The following is a 21,523-nucleotide window of genomic DNA, read 5'->3' as shown; positions in this document are numbered from 1 at the left end:
AAACACTGGGGGGGGGGGGGGGCGCTCACATTACAATAGCTGTGACATTGCAGGGGTATTCTCTTTTTTAAATGCACATTTTAATTTCAAAGTTCTCCCTGTGGGAGAAGCAGAATTACCACTTATCGGTAGTGCAAAAAATGCAGTAAAGAAAGAAAAATGTAAACAAACTGATGGCAATACAGAGAGGAAAGAAAATCAATTAACTGAAAAGTGAGTCCTGAATGAGTCCCTGATTGAGTTTATTGCTGAGGAGTCTGATGGTGGAGGGGTAGCAGCTGTTCCTGAACCCGGTGATGCGAGTCTTGTGGAACCTACACCTTTTTCCTGATGGCAGCAGCGAGAACAGAGCGCGTGCTGGGTGGTGTGATTGCTGCTGCTCTCCGACATCAGAGTTCCCGTTGTCATTCTCGATGTGGAGAGTGCGTTGCCTGTGATGTCTTGGGCTGTGTCCCCTACTTTTTGCAGGGCTTTCTGCTCAGGGGTATGGATGTCCCCATCCACATCGATTGTGGTCTGGAGGTGAGGAAATCCAAGAACCAGTTACAATTCGAAAAGTACCATTAATTTGGCCTTTAATAAAAATAGAAAATGCTGGAACTGTTGAGTGGATTAGGCAGCAACAGGGAGTATGGTATAGAATGTGGGCCCCTCACAGCTTCAGCGACCCAGATTTGACCCTGACTTTGAGTGGACTGTATGGTATTTGCATGTTCTTTCTGAGCATTTTCCCCAGATGCTCCACCTTCCTCCCATATCCCAGTAGCATAATTGGCTTCTGCAGAGATTTTCTGGGGGTAAGTGCTAATGGGCATCATATTGATGATAAGTTTATTGTCCTATGCACTTTACAGTATACAGACACAGCTGAACAAATACAGCCACAAAACGACTACATACTAAATACTTTAACTACAAAGTCAATAACACAAAAAATAGATAATAAATATTCTCCTTGTGCATAAATAGTGACAGCAAGAGCACAGATAGTCTTTTCTAATCTTGAAGTCTTCACAAAAAAGGTTATTTCTCTCTGGAAAAGTATTTATTTGTTAAATTGGGCTACAACTATGTTCTATAGAAATGGTTAAAATACCCAGAAATTATTAAAATACCCAGCTCGGTTGGTGTAGTGGTGAGTGTAACACTGTTTCAACACCAGCGACCAGGACCGGGGTTCGAATCCTGTGCTGCCTGTAATGAGTTTGTAATTTCTCCCTGTGTCTGCATGGGTTTTCCTCTGGATTCCTCCCATCATTGGAAACATACCAGGGGTGTAGGTTAATTGGGTGGCACGGACTCGTGGGCCGAAATGGCCTGTTACCATGCTGTGTATCTAAATATTAAAATATTAAAAATAAAATGTCATCAGATCTCTCAAGAGGTGTTTCACTGAAATAGACAGGGAACCAGCCCTGTAGAGGCAGAAGCTAGTCTCTCAATGCCATGACCTTTTTAAACAGATGAATTTGCAATCATGATTTATTTTTGGTAATGATTTTCAGCAAAATAGATGATTGTAAGGAGATGGCATTGGCGCACTTGTCATGTCACAAAATCAAGTGCAGGGTAATTATTGACATCAGTGGCGGAGAAAGGACACAATTTTGATTCCACACTTTTCATCATCACCGAATGTGCTAAGTAAACCAAGGAGTGAAACGTAAAAGTGTGCAGATGCTGTGATCGAAATCAAAACAGAAAACGTATGGAGGGGCTCAGCAGGGTCTTGCTGCATCCATGGGAGGTAAATATATAACTGACATTTTGAGCCTGAGCCGTTAGAGCGTTGTACCAGCTGTACAGGGAAATAGATGACCAACAGATAGAAATAGAGGCACACAAACATCTCAAAGGGTTGGAAACCAGATATAGAAGAATGGATGAACAACAGGTGGAAATGGAGGCAGAGCAACACCTTGGAAGGTTCGATATCACTGCTATATGTAAACAGTCAAGCAACAGATAGAATTTGAAATGAACAAATGTCCGGTGGAGCACAGGTTATGGGAATGGGTGTAACCAGAGGGTGACTGCCCACTGGCACGGCCACTGCCACTGGCTCCATGGGAACACGCACAGTCGGCATGGCTGGATAAGCACAGAGGCGGTGGCTCGGATGGTCTGGGTCCGAGGGGCACGCTGCTGCTTGGGCCATGCTGCTGAGATGCTCCTGTCTAGGAATGAGGAACCGCCATCCAGCACTACAACCTTCTCATCCCCACGCAACACATGGTCAGTGGCCCTGGACCCTAACTTGAAGAAGGGCTGAGGCCCCAAATGATGGTTATATATCTTTACCTCCAATGGACCACAAGACCTGCTGAGTTTCTCCAGCATTTCTGTGCTTGCTAAATAACAATCTCCGCACCTTGAAGCACAGAAAACTTTCCACAAGACTCAGTCAGTCTTACTCCCGTGGATTGAGCGAAACCATGGACTGGCATATTGTATCAAGCAGAGCACCCTATGAATGCTGCAGTTGGCATAGTGGTTTGTGCAACTCCTTTACAGTGCCAGTGATTGGGACCAGGGTTCAAATCCTGATCTGTCTGTAAGGAGTTTGTACGTTTTCCCTGTGGCTACTCCAGTTTCCTCCCACCGTTCGAAATATACCAGGGGTGTAGGCTAATTGGGTGGCACAGATTTATGGGCTGAAATGGTCTGTTACTGTGGTGTATGTCTAAATAAAAAAAATGATCCAAGAACAAGCCAACAGTCAGGAAGGTTGAATGATGCACGGACGAATTGTGTGCAGATATTTCTCCAGCAGGATTTATCCATTAATACACTTTTTAAAAACTTAAAAACCTGTTAAAATAATGTTTTGGGAATAAGTAGACAAGAATTCCTAGTTCCCATCAATGAGTGCTGACAACAACAGTGTGACCTGTGGACGATCAAGGTATTTCTGGTAGTGATCTCCGATGATCACCTGTCAGACACCACACTTGAGAGGAATTGCCAAGAGTATTTTATTGTTATATTACAGCAAATTGCGGCTAATAAAAGTCAACCAAGGGATTCAGAGTGTATTTGGGCAGCTTCTGCTCAACTTCAGCATTCCTACCTGCTTTATAATTTTTGTTTTCAAGCAATGACCCGGTCTGATGTAGGGGGTGGGTTGAGACAATTATAATTGAAAAGGAAAATTTTGTTGTTGGATTCTTATGTTTTGACAAAGATGAAGTAAGAGCTTCTCATATTTGGCATATTATTAATACTATTCATCTTTAAACGCCCTGAAGCAAACATGAACGCAATGATTTATGGAATTGGACATTTTACAACATAATTACCTTGCAATGTAAGATGTGAAAGTTAGCCCAATGCTCCTCACTGTTATTGTGCTTATTATTTTTATAAAAGCTGCTGGGATGATATAATGTATCACCATGCCCCAAATTTCACATGAAACAGTGGTTTTGGCTGGAGCACAAACCTTTCAAATTAATTTTATTGAGGGGTTGCAGATAACATAATCAGATTCCAACAGTGCAATTAATTTCTTGAGGGTTCATTTTGACATTTGGCATCTCTTAATAGAAGGGATTTAGTTTTCCACATTCACCAAGCGAAGCATTCACGCCAAGGAGAAGGTGACAGTTTTTCCATCAAAAAAACTTTATTAATAAGAAATAAAGTCCAAAACTGTGCATGGTTTGCTTTATACCTATAGTGCTGTCAAGACAATACTTTAAAAGTGTAATCAAGCTAATATATTCAACGCACAAAGCCCCGACCAAGCTCAAGTTCAAATTTATTGTCACAGTACTTACTGCACATGATATCGCATAAAAGTCTGAGATTCTTTTTCCTGCGGGCCAGGCAAAATTTCTAATGACCGGTAACTAAACTGTAGATAAGAAGAAACAAATGTAAATGAAAGAAAGAAATTGACTATGCAAATACAGAAAATAAATATTCAGTAATGATTAATGTGTTATGGTTAAGAGTCCTTGAAAGAGTTCCTGACTGAATTTGTTGTTGAGGAGTCTGATGGTGGAGGGGTAGCAGCTGTTCCTGAACCTGGTGGTGTGAGTCTTGGGGCACTGATACCTCTTTCTTGATGGCAGCAGTGAGAACAGAGCATGTCCTAGGTGATGTGGACCCTTGATGATTACTGCTGCTCTCTGATGGCAACGTTTCATATTGGTGTTCTTGATGGTGGGGAGGGTTTTGCTGTGATGTACTACCTCTAGCAGGGTTTCTGCTCAGCAGTATTGGTGCTCCCATACCAAGCCAGACATCACAGGCAAATCCCTCCCCATCATCGAGAACATCTACAGGGAACGCTGCCATCGGGGAGCAGCAGCAATCATCAAAGATCCACACCACCCAGCACACACACTGTTGGCTTTGCTGCCATCAGGAAAGAGGTATAGATGCCACAAAATTCACACCACCAGGTTCAGGAACAGCTGCTCCCCCTCCGCCATCAGACTCCTCAACATCAAACTCAATCAGGGACTCATTTAAAGACTCTTAGATTTAGACTTTTTTTTCCCTCTCAGTATTGAACAGTTTGTTGACATTTCTTTATTTGTTTACATGTGTATGATGAGAACAGTTTTTTATACTACCAATAAGTGGTGATTCTGCTTCACCCACAGGAAAAAGAATCTCAGTGATGAACGTGAAGTCATGTATGTTCTCTGACAATAAATCTGAACTTTGAAAGAAAGACACCAAGTCTAAAAAAAGGAGGAAAAGGAGGGAGACACCAAGAAATTATGGGACAGAAGGAAGTGAGAGAGGCTGAGAGGCATGGAGAGGAAAAGAGTGAAACACAAAAGTCTGCAGATATTGTGATTGTAGTCTCTTTGGCTTGGCTTCGCGGACGAAGATTTATGGAGGGGGTAAAAGTCCACATCAGCTGCAGGCTCGTTTGTGGCTGACAAGTCCGATGCGGGACAGGCAGACACGGTTGCAGCGGCTGCAGGGGAAAATTGGTGGGTTGGGGTTGGGTGTTGGGTTTTTCCTCCTTTGCCTTTTGTCAGTGAGGTGGGCTCTGCGGTCTTCTTCAAAGGAAGATGCTGCCCGCCAAACTGTGAGGCACCAAGATGCACGGTTTGAGGCGATATCAGCCCACTGGCGGTGGTCAATGTGGCAGGCACCAAGAGATTTCTTTAGGCAGTCCTTGTACCTTTTCTTTGGTGCACCTCTGTCACGGTGGCCAGTGGAGAGCTCGCCATATAACACGATCTTGGGAAGGTGATGGTCCTCCATTCTGGAGACGTTACCCATCCAGTGCAGCTGGATCTTCAGCAGCGTGGACTCAATGCTGTCGACCTCTGCCATCTCGAGTACTTCGACGTTAGGGATGAAAGCGCTCCAATGGATGTTGAGGATGGAGCGGAGACAACGCTGGTGGAAGCGTTCTAGGAGCCGTAGGTGATGCCGGTAGAGGACACATGATTCGGAGCCAAACAGGAGTGTGGGTATGACAACGGCTCTGTATACGCTTATCTTTGTGAGGTTTTTCAGTTGGTTGTTTTTCCAGACTCTTTTGTGTAGTCTTCCAAAGGCGCTATTTGCCTTGGCGAGTCTGTTGTCTATCTCATTGTCGATCCTTGCATCTGATGAAATGGTGCAGCCGAGATAGGTAAACTGGTTGACCGATTTGAGTTTTGTGTGCCCGATGGAGATGTGGGGGGGGCTGGTAGTCATGGTGGGGAGCTGGCTGATGGAGGACCTCCGTTTTCTTCAGGCTGACTTCCAGGCCAAACATTTTGGCAGTTTCCGCAAAGCAGGACGTCAAGCGCTGAAGAGCTGGCTCTGAATGGGCAACTAAAGCGGCATCGTCTGCAAAGAGTAGTTCACGGACAAGTTTCTCTTGTGTCTTGGTGTGAGCTTGCAGGCGCCTCAGATTGAAGAGACTGCCATCCGTGCGGTACCGGATGTAAACAGCGTCTTCATTGTTGGGGTCTTTCATGTGATTGTAGTAGAGAACGCCTAAATACTGGAGGAACTCGGCTCGTCTTTTCAGTGTCCATAAAAATCAAAGATGTTTCAGGCCTGAGCCCTTCTTCAAGAAATAAAAAGAATGAGCCAGAAGCAGGAAATCTCAGAATTCAGACAATGGTGGCATCGAGAGGAGTTTTATTTGTTTTAAGAAAATGATGGAACCAGTCATTGACTGGCCTCTTGCTGTCTGTAAAAATGTTTAAACTATTCAGTAAAACTTCTCTTTTTCCCATTTTACAGTGTTCGAATGACAGAGTCAAAATTAAAGATGAATCTCTTGATCAACCTATGAAAATAATCAACACACCATGGGTGAGAAGCTGAAAGATTCTGAACTTGTGATTCACGCCCGGGATACCTGTCAGACCAGTGTGATGAATAAACGGTCTGCAGCGGGGAGCTGCCTTCATGAGGAAGAGACAAGGGTTACTAAAGCTCAAAGTCCTTTATACTTCAATGTATTCCCTTCTTTCTCACAACTGGCTTTTAAACAAACTCTTATCTTGACAGCTTTGGTCTGCAGCCTACCACAGATGATCCTTGCTTTCTCCATCTCTTCCCCCTCATTCTTGCCCTGATGGAAGACCCTCCAAGAGACGGTATCCTGGGAAATCAGCTTCTATCCTCAAGAAACCCCCGCCCAGGCCACACCCTCTTCACTCTGCTACCAATGAGAAAAAAGTACAGGAGTTGAAAGACGAGCACTCAGCAGAACAAGGGCAGCTTCTTTCCCATTGCCATCAGATTCCTGAATAATCAATAAACCACAAACACTGCATCACTGACTTTTTCTTGCACTGCTTTTATTTTTTTTTGTAAGGTGGTTTATATAAATGTTTGTACTGTGACGCTGCCGCAAAACAACAAATTTTATGACGTTCATGACAATAAATTTTGATTCTGACTAAATGCAGATAAAGAAATAAAACTCTGAATTGATGTGGCTCTACGCCCATCAGTGACATGCTATTCGCTGGAATTTCTGGATAATTTACCAGACTGGACCTGAATTAATACTGTAAACCTTTGGAATACTAGTGAGAATTTGTAATAAAGGTTCTATTTCTTGCCAAGCCTCAGGGTATCTCATTTACACTGAATGAATTTATTAAAACTTTAAGTAATTCATGTCTCCACATTAGAAAATATTGATGTTATGATAATTTTTAAAAATCCATTCAGAAACGCAAAGGGGGCATTCTTTCCTTCATTTAAAAAAAAAATATTGATGGGATCCAAGGGAGGTTCATTTTTGAGATATGAGCTCCAAAAAATTGCAACTGCAGTAGAAATATATTAACATGTAAAAATCGTTGTATGTCAGCAGTTGAACAGTACAGGCGAAATATTGATCCAGGTTACAGATGGAAGTGTGTCACAGTGGGCACTTCAGGTAGACCAGCTGTAATAACAGTTTGAGTTGATTTATTTTGCTTTTCCTAAAAGGATAACCCCCCCTCCCTCTGAAGCTCTGTGCTAAAAATCAGCAAAATGATTTGCTATTGCAGGTGCTTTTGGCCATTCTACCATCTCATCTGTTATTGAGTCATTGTGCCACAATTATTGGACCAGATTAATGGGTATTACCACATTAACCCTAGTCCAAATGCTGGTAAATAAAGACCACCAATTTCCTATTACAATCGGCTAATCTATTTACTACATCGTCAGCATTGCTGCTGGAGCGGATCTATAGAGATCGGGGAGCGGAGACACAGTGCTCCTCCGCAGAGTCCTACTACCCAGTCTGACTATCGATGGCTCCGTATAGGCTTTAAATGGTCTTTTAAAGGAGCCAATGGTGATTTATTTCAAAATCCTGCCATAGGGTCTGAGTCGAAGATGGTGATGCCTATGTTCAGCAGTAGCCTCGAGGAAGCGGAGGACTGGCACAGGGCATCAGAAAATGGGGAGGCTACACCCCCCCCCCCACCCACCATTTGAGAGGGAGAAGCAGAGGAGAAGACTCATGGGATGGTGACCATGGTGTATCAGGGGAACTGGAATCTGTCAATGCTGGCCAACTATTGTTGGACACTTGACACGAGAGGCATCAGATGCTGAGTACAAATGAAAATCAGCAGTGAAACATTTTTTAGGTAAATTGAACTAACGCAATGTGTCAGAATCGTTATGCAATTAAACACACAAAATTCAATAGAAGTTAATTTAATGTTTCTCCAACTTCCTACGCGATACAGCAAATCTGAAATTATCTTTTGTGTTCAGCTTGAAATTGTCTATCATAATCCCCAATATTTTTCTCAGAAAGTAAACCTTTTGAAAAAAATTGTTGTACAGTGTTACAGGTCATTTGTCACTAGGTCTGATTACTGACCTTCTCACTGTCCAGTTAATGCCTCAGCCCTGATTGCAACTTCCAATACTGCCTTGAATCCCAGCATTAGTCTTGTGGGTACTGGAATTACATATCAAGGAAAGAATGTCAGAGTGAAATACATTATCAAAGTATTTTAGATCTTGCACAAAATATAACGCTTATCAGAGGTTCAATAAATGAAAGGCAACCTTACTGATAAAGCTGCCAGTTGCCTTATTTCTGATACCGCTTTGCTTGCCCTCTGCTTGCAGTCTGTCACATGTCATTAGCAGATCCCATTACATTTCACCTGCAACCAAATGTCGCTCATCATGGACATGTCAAGAGTTCAAGTAATATCCCAACAGCAAACTGGCTGCTCAATTAACTAGGAACTGCCAGCAAGATGAAGAAGCAATCTGAAAGAGCCCCGTCATTTGCTGTTCTCCCTTATTCCCTAATAGTTCCTGCCTTCTCTCATTCCTGTATTATTCATTTTACTGATTTACTGCCGTCCTCAGTATTGCATTCACTGTGTCATTCAGCCTGATGCAGTGGTGATTCTCGTTCAGTGTTTGAATGCAATTGCAGCCAGACCCCAGTAATCAATATCTCTGACTAGCTTTCTATCCACCTCTATCGAGAAATATTGAGCAAATATTTCTCCTTTATTTGTTCATTAATTGCATGTGATGAATTATTTGCTTGGGGATGAATCCATTCATGCATATGAACAAGAATGATGCTATACATGTACCTGTTCAAATTTTTCTTTAATGTTAAAATTGAGCCTGATTTCACCACCTCAGCTCATTCTGCACTCCCACCACTCTCTGTGTAAAGAAGTTCCCTCTCATGCTCCCCCGAAACTTTTCCCCTTTTACTCAACCCATGTCCTCTGGTTTGGATATCACCTACCCTCAGTGGAAAAAGCCTACCAACATTTACTCTGTCTGTCCCCATCATAATTTTAAATACATCTGTCAAATCTTCCCTCATTCTTTTCCTTGGTTGCAATGTCCTGTGAAACATTTCACTGACTACATCAAGATATGAAGGGAAGAAGTCCAAGTGTGAATGCAGAAAATGAATTTTCAATGACATGTTGAACTTCATGGTTTTGTATGCTTGAATTAGACTTAAAATATGATAGGACACCACAAAAATGGGCCATATCTCAAAAACAGCATGTGATAGAAAAATTTCAAGGTGGTTTTTATGATCAGCTGCTCAAAATTCATAAAATGCACTCAAAAGTGCTCAGGAAGGAAATGCTTGTGCTGGTGTCCTATTAAAGGTTAATAATGATCAATTTATCTAAAGAACTCGGAGGAATCACGTGATGGAGTAGTGGCTGGTAGGAGAATGCCAGCCCTCTCTAGAAAAGAAGAAATAAAACTATAATGGAAGCACAAAACACAACAAATAAAAGATAAAGTTGTGGAGAAAAGAAAGAAAATGGCACCAAGAAGGAAAAAGTAAAAACGGGGGGAAAAAAGAAGACGCCGGAAGAGAAAGGAGAAGGCCTTACCTGCATGAAGAAACAGGGAGCCATTGTGGAGAAAAGAGCACACTCCCCAAGGTTGGTGACAACCCTGCAGAGTCGAAACCTCCTGACCGCTGGATTGCAAAAATGGCTCTCTGAGCCAAACATAAGCATGCGCATGCGCAATGCGCACACTAAGGAAAAAGAAAACACCGATGCGAGGGGGACCCAGCTGAGGAGTGAACTAACACAGTGCAACCAGCTGAGGGATACCTGCCATCAGGGCTCTCAGCTGGAAGAAGAGGAAAGCAATAGGAAAGAGAGTGATAGGAAAGAAGAACAGCAACAGGAGGCCCAACAGATGACTAGCCCAGAAGAAGAGGACCAACAGCAAGAAGCCATGCAAGAAGACACCCAGCAAAGTGAGGCAAGCAGCTCAACAAGAAAGTCAGAAGAGACACAGATACAAGGAAGAGAAGTAGAAGACACAAACACAGGTACAGACACAGAAGAAGAGGAAGAAGAAGACCAAGCTCTGCACAGAGGAATAGAAGGTAAAATAGATGGACAGTATATAGATTTTTTAAAATTTCAAGAACAAATGAGAGCATTAAAAGAATGGTTGACATTAGAATTTAGTGAAATGAACAGTACAGAAGAAAAAGTGAGTAGAATAGAGCTGGTCATGACAGAAATAGGAAAAAGATTAGAAAATGTGTAAGAACAAGAAATGGCTGTAGAAATGGAAATGAATGACTTAAGAAGAAAATTGGAAGAAAGCGATAAAAAAGTTAAAGAAACACAAGAGTTGTTAGCTCAGAAGATGGATATAATGGAAAACTATAGTAGGCGAAACAACATAAAGATAGTGGGCCTAAATGAAGATGAAGAAGGCACAAATATGAAAGAATTTATAAAAGAATGGATCCCAAAAGTCCTGGGAATGCCAGAAATACAGGAAAGAATGGAAATAGAAAGGGGACACAGAACACTAGCCCCGAAACCACAGACACAGCAAAAACCAAGATCCATTTTATTAAAATTTTTGAGATACACGACGAGAGAAAATATACGGGAGAGGGCAAGGAATAAAATTAGAGAAGACAAAAAACCATTGAAATACAAGGGTCAAAAAATATTTTTTTACCCAGACATAAGTTTTGAACTCCTAAAGAAGAGGAAAAAGTTTAACACAGCAAAATCGATCCTATGGAAAAAAGGCTATAAATTTATTTTAAGATATCCAGCTGTGCTTAAAATATTTATCCCGCGGAAGCAAAGCAGACTGTTCTCGGATCCGGAGAAAGCATGAGAATTTGCAGAATGCCTGCAGGACAGAAGGAGAGGTGAAGAGATGAGGCAAGAACGAAGAACGACGGCAAACTACATATAAAGATGTAAAAATAATGTATAAGTAAGAACTAAAGAAGGGAAAGAAAAGAAAAGAAAGGAAGTAAGGTTAAAATCCCCTCCTATCAATATATTCCCCTGCGTATCTACAATCTTCAAAAAAATATCTTGCATAAACTTTTGATCCTCTTCATTAGGTACATATATATTGATCAAATTCCAGAATTCTGAATATATCTGACACTTTATCATTACATAACGGACTGGAGGGGTATGGACCGGGTGCTGGTCAGTGGGACTAGGAGGGTGGGAATTTGTTACGGCATGGACTAGTAGGGCCAAACTGGCTTGTCTGTGCTGTAAGTGGTTACATGGTTATAAGGAGGGAAAAAAGAGGGTGAGCTTTGTTATATGTGAAGATAAAAGTCATTTCTGGAGGGGGTTGGGTGGGAGAGAATAACAGTTACTGCGAAATCAGTTGACACTTGCGAGCGGGTTTGCAATCCAAATGGAGAGGGGAGTTGTGGTTGCCCAGCAAGGGACAAGGGGGAACTCAGAGGGTGGGGAATTTGGGGTTAAAGGAATTTTAGATTGGGAGTTGTTAAAGTATTTTATGTTTTAAAAGTGTTGTCATACATTGAGTTCAAAAAGGGAAAACTAAGAGATGAAAATGGGGAAAAGGGGAAAGGTGGTGGTGAGGAAGCAGAAATGAGGTGTAAACAGAATATGAAATGGCCATGTTAAACTATATAGGTCTGGAAGGATGGCGGCAAAACTCTGCATGCCAAACTGCATGAGTTTTTCAAGCTTTGCTGGGACCAAGGAAAACTGCCTCAGGACCTTTGTGATGCCATCATCATCACCCTGTACAAAAACAAAGGCGAGAAATCAGATTGCTCAAACTACAGGGGAATCACGCTGCTCTCCATTGCAGGCAAAATGTTCGCTAGGATTCTCCTAAATAGAATAATACCTAGTGTCGCCGAGAATGTTCTCCCAGAATCACAGTGCGGCTTTCGCGCAAACAGAGGAACTACTGACATAGTCTTTGCCCTCAGACAGCTCCAAGAAAAGTGCAGAGAACAAAACAAAGGACTCTACATCACCTTTGTTGACCTCACCAAACCTTTGACACTGTGAGTAGGAAAGGGCTTTGGCAAATACTAGAGTGCCTCGGATGCCCCCCAAAGTTCCTCAACATGGTTATCCAACTGCACGAAAACCAACAAGGTCGGGTCAGATACAGCAATGATCTCTCTGAACCCTTCTCCATAAACAATGGCGTGAAGCAAGGCTGCGTTCTCGCACCAACCCTCTTTTCAATCTTCTTCAGCATGATGCTGAACCAAGCCATGAAAGACCTCAACAATGAAGACGCTGTTTACATCCAGTACCGCATGGATGGCAGTCTCTTCAATCTGAGGCGCCTGCAAGCTCACACCAAGACACAAGAGAAACTTGTCCGTGAACTACTCTTTGCAGACGATGCCGCTTTAGTTGCCCATTCAGACCCAGCTCTTCAGCGCTTGACGTCCTGTTTTGCGGAAACTGCCAAAAAGAAGAAGAAAGAAGAAGAAATATTAATGGAATACATAACCAAATTAAACGAAAAAGGCTATTAAATTTCCTGAAAAAAGAAAAAATAGACATAGCATTTGTGCAGGAAACGTATCTAACTGAAGTGGAACATAATAAATTAAGAAGAGACTGGGTAGGGCACCTAGAGGTGGTATCATATCATTCAAAAACCAGAGGTGTAGCTATATTAATAAATAAAAATGTACCAATCAAAATAGAGGAGGAAATAATAGATCCAGCAGGGAGTTATGTAATGATAAAGTGTCAGATATATTCAGAATTCTGGAATTTGATCAATATATAATGAAGAGGATCAAAAGTTTATGCAAGATTTTTTTTTGAAGATTGTAGATACGCAGGGGAATATATTGATAGGAGGGGATTTTAACCTTAATTTGGACCCAATGTTGGATAAAACTGGACAAAAGACTAGCAAAAAGAATAAAGTTGCGAAATTTATGGTTAAATCAATGCAGGAAATGAAACTTATGGATATATGGAGGAGGAAGCACCCAAGGGAGAAGGAATACTCGTATTATTTGAGTAGGCATAAAACATACTCAAGGATTTATATGTTTTTATTGTCGGCCCATATTCAAGGGAGAGTTAGGAAAACTGAATATAAAGCTAGATTGCCATCTGATCACTCACCCCTGTTATTAGCACATCCCACCAAGAACATATAGATGGAGTTTAAACTCCATGCTACTTAAAAGACAGGAATTTAGAGAACTTATTGAACGCCAAATTAAAATGTACTTTGAAATAAATACGGAATCAGTGAAAGACAAATTTATATTATGGGATGCAATGACAGCCTTCATTAGAGGGCAGATAATAAGTTATGTAACTAACATGAAAAAGGACTACAATCAAGAGATAGTAAGTACAGAAAAAGAACTTGCAACAAGGGAAGATATAACAAAAAAAAGAGAATTGGCGGACGAAAAAATAAAATACGAAACATTACAAACGTATAAGGTGGAGAAGAAGATCATAAATAAAAATAAAGCAAAAGTATTATGAGCTAGGAGAAAAAAACACACAAAATATTAGCCTGGCAACTTAAAACAGAACAAGCTAAATGAACTGTATTGGCATCAAGGAAAAAGGACAAACAAATTACATATAATCCAATGGAGATTAATGAGAACTTTAAGGAATTTTATGAACAATTTATACAAACTGAGAACAAGGGGAAAGAAGACAAAAAAAAATTATCTAAAGAACTCCGAGTTCCACCTATGTGTCAAATCATTTGGTTTTTTTTTTCAGTACAATAGCTTGAGTACAAGAAAAGCCATCTCTACTATTTTAACATGCACAGTTTAGTCAAATGAGTTTTGAAAACTTTAAACACACAGCATGGTAACAGGCCCTTCTGGCCCATGAGTCAGTGCCACCCAAATCCCCCCATTAACCTACAACCTCATACGTTTTGAAAGGTGGGGGAGGAAACCCACGCAGGCACTCCTTACAGTGTCTGATGCCTCTTCTGAAATGTAGCTCTCGTAAACACAGGTCAGAAGTCAGTATTTGCATTCTCACATGGTTTCCATGTCTGTAACTGGCTGACAGGCTGTCTGGTTATTCAAACCCCTCTATTCCTGTGCTGTGCATAAACTGGACATTGTTTGTGCATAGCAATGAACAGGTACTGACAGCACAGACTCCAATTAAAAATACCAATACTAATGGTGACATGCAGAATTGAAGTAAAAAAAAATATAGTGCAAATCACAATGTTTCTTTTTCCAACAAAAATGATTTGTGCAACTATGCAAGCTCCGATCATTCTCAAATTTCTATCGTTGTACTTGAGTGGCTTTTCTTAAATTTGTGAAGGGCTGGAGACGAATTCACAAATACTCAGTGACTCTGAAAAGACCATCTTTTGCTTCTATTTCTCTTACTGTAAGGTGCACCAGGTGACACTAATGGTGACTCTTTGTCTGCCTTACGGCAGGCAGAAGGCAATTTTGTGTAATATTACCTGTACTATTACATGACAATAAAGACATCTTGAATCTGTAATCTTGAAAGCCCTCAAAGAAGAGCTTGCTCAGAAGGATTACCTCAATTCATTGGTGATATCTATGCAAACATCGGTGGTGTTCAAATCGACGGTAAAGAGTTCTGAGACAATTTTGAAAGAAGCTCTTCAGTAAACATCTTTCTGCATCAATAGCTGCTACTTTTCTGAGCATCCTTGTGACTGCTTGTCATTAATAGGATGACAGCAAAATTCTGCTTCTTTTGTGTTTAACTATAAAAGTGTTTCTTGTTTCTAAATCTAAATTTATATACACAGAATACTTTGTCCAGAAATCCAAATCTTACAGTGTAGGAGTATCAGATCTATCTGTAATAATCTAGTCAGTTTAATGCCAGTGTATCGATAGGAAACAGACTTCTGTCTTGTGAATGCACAAATATACATACCGTATATTTTGGTGTACAAGTCAACTGGCAGATAGGTCGACCCCCACTATTATAGCCTCATTTTAATGGTTTTATGGTATACAGCATACATCAACCCCCATTTTTCGGGCTGTCTGGGCCTCCCAGGAACAACCCAAAAATTCTTAAAACACCCCAATTGCAAGCCACAAACCTGTAAATTAACTAAGTAAGAAATAACTTTGGCCTACCAGGCAGGAGTGGTGATGGTGACGTCAGGGTCCCAGGTTGCTGTGGTTATAGTGACAACCAGTGGTGGGGATGTGTCAGGGAACAGCAGCGCTGGCAATGGGGAGGTGCTTCCAACATCAACATATGCCAAAGTTACGTCAGTCTGTTCCTTTCAGTGAATTTGGGCTCAAAAGTATATGCAGTGTTTAAGTTGACCCCCATTTTTTTGAGTGATATTTGAGGGTTTTACAATAGGCTGAAATATAGAGTGTTAAAAATCACTCCAATTATATATTAACAGCATTTTTCAAGTCAATTCCAAAAGTACCTTGAAGAAGAGCTCAGGACTGAACCATCAGATGCATATCTTTACCTTCTATCGACGTTGCATGACTGGCTGAGTTCCTCCAGCATTTTTGTGCTTTTACTACAATCACAGTGTCTACAGACTTCCGTGTTTCATTCCATTCATTTGTTCCACTGAGAAATCTCTTCGAGGGATGCCTACGCTAAGAAGTTCTCTCCTCGTACCTTGAAGAAGGGCTCAGGCCCAAAGCATCGGTAATATATCTTTACCTCCTCAAAACCAGCTGAGTTCTTCCAGCATTTCTGTGTCTTTACTCTAAGTTTAATAAGACAACTTTTGCAGCACTTACCTCAGGAAATGGAGCAATGAAGACCAGAACAATGTAAATTTCAGTACACCAAGAACAATTTGGAACTTTTATCTCTCTGCTCCGAGTAAGTACATCCCTGTTATCCAGAATTCAAGCAACTGGCAGCCTCTAGTAGCCGACAAAAATTGCAGAAAATAAATAGATAAAAATTGCGAAGGTTTAAAATTTCCCCCCCCCCTGTAAGGTAAAACATCATGAGATGGGAATGTGTAAGGAGTTACCCTGTACAGGGCTGTAACAAGAAGGGGAGGTGTCCTTGTACTCCTGTTAGGTAAAACATCATGAGATGGGAATGTGCAGGGCTGTAACAAGATGTGAATGCATCCTTGTACTTACAAGATAAGAGAGACATTGATGGATTGAGAGGCAGGAAGCTAGCAGGGAAAGGATAGCAACAGTTTTAGTCATTGGACAAGTAATGATATGATGATGTTCTAAGCACATATCCAAGGGTATAAAAAATCACCATTTTGCTGATAACGGCAGAATGCATTCTCCGACTAACATGGTTAGTCGCAAGTGTTACAATCCGGTAATAAAGAACAAAGAACCCTGATTTCGACTCAGCCTGGTGTTTGTCTCACTCATTCATGAACAAAGCAGACCTAACACCCCCCACCCCACCCGCCAGTTTGCCAATGCATGCAACACACAAGTGGAAAATTCACTTATCCGGCACCTACCAATCCCCATAGGGGATTTACTGTAGTGCACAAACTGTTGAGAAATTTGCTTATTATACCTCAGTTTATTTTGTATTAAGTTGGAATTCTAAAACTCCCAATAATTAGAATCAGGTCTACTTTTTTAATTTAAAAGAGGGTTGTATTGACCACTGCAGATTGGAAACATAAATTGATGAAAAGCAGTGATTAAGACACAGGAATGCAATCCATATAGAGAATGTCCAATTTAATGTAGGTCACAGATTAAATCTTTGCAACATGACAAGGCTATCACAGGTGCAGATGAATGAAGTCAGGGAAAGTGATCATATTGGAGAATCGTATGAAAATCTGTCAAAGATGTTACAAGATCAAACCAGCAACCACAAAGAAGGCATATCACACAGGGGTAAAGATGAACAATTACTTTATAAACAAAAAATTCACCTTCAAACTTTAATTCAAAATACCCCCCCCCCCTTTATAACAATTCCCACTGGTTACTATGCAAATCTCTGTAACAGTGTAGAACTAATAAATTCCCCAGCCTAAATATAACATATGTAATTAAAGTCTAAGTTATATTTCCAACCAGCCCACAAAAAACTTAGGCACAAGACTCACAAAACTTCGATCTCAACCTAAGCAAAGATCATAAACAAAATTCAGTTTGATTGGTAAACTGAAGCCAAAAGATCTTTGAGAGAGAGAGAGCACAAAATTCAAAGTTGTCTTGTGTTGCTTGCAGAGAGAGGAACCACTGGCCTGGTCCAGATCCTTCTGGCTGCCTTCGGAATGTTCATCCTTTTTGAAATCCCAACATTTTAAACTGTCCTCCAGACCATGACTCATGCTCTGGGCCTCCTTCCACTCCACAGCACCACCCAGTAGTGGTTCATCATCCAAGTCCAGAAATCTTGAGATAATTTTCTGCACATGCTCAGTCCGTCTCCCATTCTCTCAGCAGTCCACCTTCACCTTGGCTCACTAAGGCAAACTGTCATTTTTTAACATAAAACCACACAACACATAGGCCAATACACAACACAGAACTCTGTAATAAAGGGATCTCACTAATTTGGAAATATCAATCCAGCTATATTTTGTTTAAGGAAAGCAATTATCAATACTGGTGATATATATAACACAATTATTTTGATAAAATGTGAATTAAGCAAAGGAGTGTGATTCAGTAGACAATTTACCACATTTACTACGGTAGGTGGGCTTCTCAAAAGGTCACAGCAAGCAAAGAACTGTCCTACCGTGCTTTCTTATCGACCTCACACTGCCCCACTCTGAACATTATTTATGGGATGTGTCTTTGATATCCGTTAATTTTATAGATTGTATTTATTCAGCTCTGTGGGAGATTTAAATTCACCTATGCAACCCAAGTTTAAAGCAAACTTCCTGTGACTGGGGAAGAACAGACAGAATTCAAAGCAATCAGATGAGAAACTCTTTTGCTGACCGACAGATGACTTGGATTGAGTCAGCAACTTTTGTTTATATTGTAGAAGAAAATATTTGATTGTATAGCCATAATTAGGGTGTTTTATACCCATCAATTACATTAATCAAAAAGGCAAATTACAATACTTGCACACTAAATTCTGTGAAATTATAATTTGTTTAATTTTGATGTAGCTTGCCTAGAAACCCAGCACAACCAGTCAGAATACATATTAAAGAGAATGAAGACGAGTGGTTAGTATAGTGATTAGTGCAATGCTGTAACAGCAGCAGCAACCCGTGTTCGAATCCGACACTGTCTATAAAGAATTTGTAAGTTCTCCCCGTGCTTGCGTGGGTTTTCTCCAGGGGCTCCATTTTCCTTCCACTCTCCAAGAACATACAGGGTTGTTAGGTTAATCAGGCAGTACGCATATAAAAATATTAAAATTGTATATTGTAATATTTAAATATTCTTAGCCACTGTCAAAAGTTGTATGCAGGTAATAGTCGACCTCCTAAAAATTGGTCCACAAAATTCAACATATATGATAGACATAGCACACATATTTACAAGTGATTTATATGCAGCACGCATAAAAAATATTAAATTGTATATTGTAATATTTAAATATTGTCGATTCTCGAAGGGTTTATATGAGCAGTACATCAGTCATTCAGCATTCTCACTGAAGGTGGCAGCACTGTTGGCGTAGCGGTTATCGCAACACTTTTAGTGATCGGGATCGAGGATTGAATCCCTTCCCATCTGTAAGGAGTTTGTACATTCTCACTGTCTGTATGGGTTTTCCCCAAGGCATCAGTTTCCTCCCTCTGTTCAAAACATAACGGGTATAATTGGGTGTAAATTGGGTGGCACAGGCCTGTTACTGTGCTGTATGTCTTCATTTTTTTAAAAAATTAAAAAGCTGTTCCTCAGTCTGGTGGTGCTAGATCTGATACTCCTGCATCTCTTTCACGATGGGTGCAGCTGAAAGATGCTGTGCACAGGGCGGGAGGAGTTCTCAATGATTTTGCATGCCTTCTTCAGAAAACGATCCTGGTAGATCATGTCTCTGGTGCTCTTATGGTCCTATGGATTGACCTCCGATCTCATGCTCTATTGCAACTTTACCACTTATTCCTTGAAGAAAGGCTCAGGCCTGAAATGTTGCCAATATATCTTTGTCTCCAATAGACACTGAAAAGACCAGCTGAGTTCCTCCAGCTTTTCCCACACTGTGATGCAACCGGGTTGGACATTCTCGATAGTGAGACACAGCAAGATTCAATGATTCACTGTTCTTTGAACTGCATAGTGGTACAGCTTGCCAAACTGCAGCCTCACCATGTTCAAGACCTGGGTTCAGCCCTGATATTTGAGGATGACTAGGTAGAGTTTGTTATTCTCTCCAGGTGCTTCCACATTTCAAAAATAGACAGGTTGGGACCTGAATAGGCCTCTGTGCAATCTTCTGGGGGGGGGGGGGGGTGGGGTGGACAGGGAGAGTTGAAATGATGGTGATGTGGAAAGATCTACTGTGCTGAAATGTTTTGAGAGGTTTGTCATGGCTAAAATGAGCTTGTACCCAAGGTCTCGATCTTCTGCAATTTGCCTACTTCCACAATCATTCTATGGCAGATACAACCTCACTGACTCTTCACTCAACCCTGGATCACCTGGACAACAGCAACACGAACATCAGACAGCTTTTCATTGATTTCAGTGCAACTTTCAACACCATCATCCCCTCAGTTCCGGTCAGCAAGTTTCAAAACTTGAGCCTCCCAGTGGACACAGCAAGGAGAACATCAACACTCTGCAAGTGTTTTGGGACTGGCCCCCTGCTGACCAAAAGCCTGTACTGCAGTCTACCCTTGGGAACAGCTCAGTTGGTGGGATCTGCTTTCAGATCATAGAAGATCTCAACTCAATAAAATTGATTGCAAAGTACACATGGTCTGCATGCAAACACAAAATCTATAGATATAGGTTTCAATAATCCATCTACGAGAAATTGAATCATTTCAGTGTCACATCAGCAAGATTTTGAAGGCTGAGGCTGTGTGGCTGTGGAAGCACTGGAGGCGAAAACATGGACACTCAATGATTCTGAGGAAACTCACTTTTGCTTCTCTTTCTCTGGCTTTAAGGAGTGCTGGACAATTTTTGCTGATAGCAAATCTTCATCTGCCTTATTGTGGACCAGTGGTTCCCAGTGACCCATGGTAGGCCACAGCAGTGGGCCATGGAGACTTTCCAACCCACTGAGGTCAGGGTGGGTCTGAGGTCATGTCTCAAGTATTCCTGTTGATGCCCTCAAAGCATTTATACAAAAGCTTGAAATCTGAAAACCCAAGGCTGAGGGAGGGAACTTTCAGCTGCAGCTGCTAAGAGAATGGATGCCGATGTTGCAAAGGAAGTTGTCTTCCATCTCAGCTGCCTCTGAGAAGAATTTCTGCACAACTTTCGAGAAATCAGCCGAGAAGGACTGGCACTGGTGAGGAGCCCCTTTCTTGTTGAAGTCAACAAAGTCCCTGATGATCTCCAAGATGAACTCATTGACTCAATTCTGGATGCAGAGATGTGGTTGAGACTTCAACCATCTCCGAGTTTTGGCCAAAAATGAGGGATAGTTACTCTAACATTGTGAAGGAATATCTTCGGAAGATCCTGCCCTTGCCGAGCACTTGTATTTGGAATCAGTCTTTTCGACATTTATATGCAGTTAAAGACAAAGACACGAAACCACATTGAAGTGGAGGCAGATCTCAGATGTGCATTTATCTACAACAGAACAAAGGATGTGGAAATTGGTGAAGAAATATCAGGAACAAGGGGCCTCATTAAATTAGCTTCAGCTTTGATTGGGAGTGTTTATGTTCATTTTATGCTTACAGTGTGTTTTGTTCTTTAAAAGTGTTTTAAAAAAAACATTAAATGAGATAAAGATGTGTTTCTTACAGAGCTGCCTTTAACTTGAAAATATTGCTCAGTCATTGCCATGAGTGGGCCATGGCATGTTAGGCCAAAAGTCAGGTGGGGCTTAGACCAAAAAAGGTTGAGAAGCACTGCTATTGACTAAAGGTAATATCACATTTTCTGTTTTATTCCACGACAATAAAATAATCTTGTATTTTAGTTCATCTGTACTTGGTAGAGGTTGAAACTGGGTTTTGTTTCATGGTGGTAACCTTCTTATGGAGAGAATGACAATTTGAACAACATTCACTAATGTTGCTTTGACCACACCACTGGAACATGTCAGTCAGCCTCATAAGAATTTCTGTCAACTGTGTATTGACATCAAATGTCTATCAACTTCTTGAACTCAACCAGATGAATGGTATCGCTAATTCCCCATATTGCAGGATATTCAATCTGGAAACGAGA

The 21,523-nt window shown here is 41.1% G+C and overlaps 2 long non-coding RNA genes across 2 annotated transcripts in view; both read right to left on the bottom strand.

Annotated features, from left to right (window-relative positions):
• The window catches only part of LOC138737536 (uncharacterized), a 42,902-nt gene extending 33,555 nt beyond the window's left edge, over positions 1 to 9,347 (bottom strand). The window contains exons 1-2 of the long non-coding RNA XR_011341005.1: positions 8,306 to 9,347; positions 3,780 to 3,856 (exon numbers count right to left, since the gene is read on the bottom strand). This is a non-coding gene — a long non-coding RNA (uncharacterized lncRNA). The remainder of the gene's footprint in view (positions 1 to 3,779; positions 3,857 to 8,305) is intronic.
• Positions 9,348 to 12,481: 3,134 nt separating this feature from the next.
• LOC138737535 (uncharacterized) lies at positions 12,482 to 17,452 on the bottom strand. The gene is made up of 3 exons (XR_011341004.1): positions 17,299 to 17,452; positions 15,989 to 16,117; positions 12,482 to 12,671 (listed from the first exon to the last, which is right to left on the bottom strand). It is a non-coding gene; the product is annotated as an uncharacterized lncRNA (long non-coding RNA).
• Positions 17,453 to 21,523: the final 4,071 nt, after the last annotated feature.

The sequence above is a fragment of the Narcine bancroftii genome, chromosome 6, assembly GCF_036971445.1.
Source record: "Narcine bancroftii isolate sNarBan1 chromosome 6, sNarBan1.hap1, whole genome shotgun sequence".
NCBI classification, from domain to species: Eukaryota; Metazoa; Chordata; class Chondrichthyes; order Torpediniformes; family Narcinidae; genus Narcine; species Narcine bancroftii.
Note: the sequence above shows the minus strand (reverse complement) of the source record. Positions and strands in the feature narration are given on the sequence as shown.